Source organism: Sesamum indicum, unplaced genomic scaffold (assembly GCF_000512975.1).
Source record: "Sesamum indicum cultivar Zhongzhi No. 13 unplaced genomic scaffold, S_indicum_v1.0 scaffold00127, whole genome shotgun sequence".
In the NCBI taxonomy this organism is placed as follows: Eukaryota; Viridiplantae; Streptophyta; class Magnoliopsida; order Lamiales; family Pedaliaceae; genus Sesamum; species Sesamum indicum.
The window spans coordinates 467403-471686 of NW_011628054.1; positions in this window are offsets into that span (position 1 = coordinate 467403).

Consider the following 4284-nt stretch of genomic DNA (forward strand, 5'->3'; position numbering starts at 1 on the left):
CATTATCTTGTACAATTATGTGATACATGTCCCTTTCCCCTACTTCACCCTGCCATACATATGTATGTTAGTAGAATAGACGAGTTTATTTTATAAATTATAATATCACATTTTTTAGAAAAAGAAACATAAGAGTGCATAATAGCAAAAATGCACGTGATTGCACACTAATATCTAATTTTGTTTCCATTTTTTTAGTGAATGAGTAAGTGATTGCATAAGCTTTCTATAAACAAACTGTTATATGTAGATTAAAGAAAAAATAAATAATTACCAAGAAAATAATTAAATTTTAGAATTAAAATCAATAAGATAAGGATTACTTTAGTACTCGAAATCAGTAAATCATAATAGCAAATGGGTTTCTAATCTTAATATGATTTGGATATATAAACCTAGCTTGTATTACGTGGAGTATTTGGTTCAAATATGTATAGATATAAATTCAAATTGACAAGTGGACATACCTTATGCATTTTCAGAATATAGTTGCGGCCTCGTTGATGTTGTTGGAAAAGTCCAAAAGAGACCATCCAAGTGCCTTGAACTACACACCTGTCTCGACTTCTCTTTTTAATTGAATATCTATTGTTTGATTCAGTTGATCCTGCACCAAAAAACAAGCACATTAGAATAAAAAAAAGTATAAATTAAGCCACAAATAAAGTAAAAAGTCTAAGCATATTAGATTAAAGAGATAAACAAACTCTAAGCATATTAGATTAAAGAGATAAACAAACTCCATTAACCAATCAGTCAGAAGTGGCTGTGTATGAAGCAAAGCTTATAAACTTCAACTGAAACTTTTAACAAAAAATTGAAGTGAGACATATTGCCTTATATTGCAAAGTACATACCTTCACCACCAAATTTCAATGGATAAATAATTTTCTTGATGCATTGTTATGTTTTTCTATTACAGGAGCTTCTTTTATATTAGATTACCAAAATTAATGAACAACTCCCTTTTCTCAAGTAGAATTAATGAGATCAAGTAACTACTAAAATATTGTTTTATAATTGAATGTACTTGTATATTTTTCAAAACATTCAAGGGAAAACCAATTTGGAAACAAGATCGCTAAAAATATGCAAAGTAAGAAGCCTTATCATTTAGTTCAGCGATAGTTACATGTCCACCATTATATGTGCATGTGAAAATTAAGTAAGATAAGTATAATATGCAAAATAAAAGGCATGAAAATATGTAGAAAATATGTTGTCTTAATACTTAGAATTTACAGGACAATAATGCGTAATGTTAAAAAGAGTAGATGTGTTTTATGCTAGCCCGTCCCACATGGACTATGAATTAAAAAGATAAGCAATATATAAGCATTGGCGAAAGAACTCAAGTCCATCCATTCGATATCCCTTTTTGGTTTGTTGTCATAATCTAATTCCAAAATGCACTCGGTGGGTTTGCGGCAATTACAGGGCTCAACGGGATTGTGGGCCCAGGGTGTGACGCCCCAAAAATTATAATATATAATTGAGAGATTAATTGGTAAATTTTTATGAAACTTAGTTAATTGGTAAATAAATTATGGGCCATAATTGGAATTAAATTGGAGTTTGTTATAATATTTTGGGACAATTTATATTAATTAAGAAAATTAGAAAGGACGTAAATGGTATTTTGAGAAAAGTTTAATTAAATAAATAAAATAATAATAATATTATATATATGTAAATAATCTATATATATTAAGTAAGTAATATAGTATATATATATACAAGTAGAGATGTATATACACCGCCTCACTCTCTCTCTTTCTTTTTATTTTGTTGTTCTTGGTACATACACATTACATAACACACACACACACAATTTTTTCTCTCTTTCTTTTTATTTTGTTGTTCTTGGTACATACACATTACATAACACACACACACACAATTTTTGGTGAAAAGAGAAAAGGAAATAGAGGTACGAGAATTTTAATTTTAATTTTTATTTAATTATATAATTATATTATTTTATTTATTAAATGTTATTTATATTGAGCGATGTACCATTTAATCGGAGTATTTTATGAGTTTGGCTATTTAAAGTAGTATCGAATTAAATATCAAATTGGATATAAAAATGATATCGTTGGTTAATTAGATTATTAAATTTATTAGATTTGAATATTGCTATAGCCAATTTATACAATTCCATAGGAATTGTTAACCAAATACGCAATTATATGTATTATTGTTCGATTAAAGAGTATAATAGCGAGAAATAGATAGAAAATTCATAGAAATATTCCGAAAATTATATTTAATAAATGGTGTGTTAATAAAGAGGAAAAATGAAGATTTGTATTTCGATAGAAATGGAATATTAAAGAATTATTAGAAATTGCACGAATAATATTTAATATTATATTTAAAGGAAGTTACGATATTCTCGATATATTAACTATATGTGGTATAACTCATTATAGGATATGGGGTAAAGTGAAAAGACCGAACCACTACCTATTGAATAGATAAAGGCGTTGTAAGGTCGAGGTAAGCAAATAATTAGTATTATCTATATATGTCATCTTTATTTGTGGTTTTACTGTTATCTGAATTTGTGGTTCATGCTGACATTGATTTGTCTGAAAGTGTATGAGTGATGGATGATTTGATTTGATTGACGGTATTGTTTACGTGGAATGAGGAAATGCGTTGGAATATTATGTTTGTTGTTTGATGTATTGTGGATGTCTGAAAATGAAAATATGTTAATATATTATTTTACGTTACTAGTTGCTTACAAGAATGGTGACATGTAGAAATGAGGGAGTGGTGAAAATTGAATATAATTATGGTGTGTATACCCCTTGATGTGTTGAATGCCTATAAGGCAAAAATATAATATGAAAGTGCTATGTGCGAAAAGAAAGTGCTATGTGCGAAAAGAAAATGCTATGTGCGAAATGAGATTGATGAGCCGGCTGTCAAGGGGGTTCACTTAAATTTATATAACGGTGAGATTGAGTTGGCGGAAAAAACACAATATCACCTTCTGGTAAGCAAACTAGAAAAAAATGGAGTTTGGTTGGTTGTCTTATTATGAGATGGTCATGTGGTATGACAAAGCTGATTATGTTGGAATTAAATTGATTGTATTCCATGTGTGTGGGCTGTTTATCTTGTTTGGGCTGTGTTTGATATGCATATATAGATAGGGTTGGTTATTTACTTACCGAGTGGCAGGCTCATCCCTCTGCTAACATTTTATTTCAGGAGTAGACTTTGAGGTGTCTGACTGTTGAAGAATAGGTTTACGCGCTATACTCAAGCAGGTCGGGCCAGTATGCAGTTTTCTCCTCTTAGTCAGTTAGAGTACAACTTACATTTTGTTTGTACAGAGAGAATATAAGCGTACGGATTACTTGTGATGAATCACTTTCTGGTGTCTGATATGTATATATATATAATATTGTGGGTTGATAATACCTATTATGACGTGTTGGGATTACGTATGCAATTGATTAGATGATTATGTGCAAATGTATATATATGAACACAGGGATTAATATAAGTATGACGTTTATAGTAGATATAGCCCTTGTAGCGAAGGGGTGTTACATTAGGTGGTATCAGAGCAGGGATTAGATTTCCTCGGGATAGTAGAGGAAATGTAACATTATATATTAGGTGTATATGTTAGGAATCTACTCACATGTGTGTTTTTCATATAGGATGGAAGAGTCAAGAGAAAACGTCGCTGGCCCAACTGAGTCATTAGAGTCTGTGCATGAAGAGTCAAGAGAAAACTGCTGAATTTTCAGGAAGTAGTTTGGAACTAATGGGTCAAGTGTGATTATTATTCAACAAAAGGCTGATTATTTTCTTTCTCAACAAGTAGGCATGAAACTACAACAAGTTAACATGCACTTTTAGCATAACATTCAACATATACATTTAAGTAGAATCAAATGTATTACACATGAATATAAAGTAAAAGTGACATAAAAATATTACTAGCAATAAGGAACATATAAGTTACCATGCAATTAAATCGCATTATTATGACATGCATACATAGAATTAAATATATTTAAGTTTGGCTTAAATCTTAAATTGTTACAAATGAATTAAATATATTTAAGTTTGGCTTAAATCTTAAATTGTTACAAATGGCAATTAATTGGTATTCATGTCAGTTTGTTTTGTCACTAATTAAATTTTATTGCATATAAATATGCTAGCAAATATTCAAAATACTACATAGGCATATGAAAGTAAACTATGTTGGTAAAGTAAATTAATTAAATTAACTTCAAGTTAGTTATATTTTAA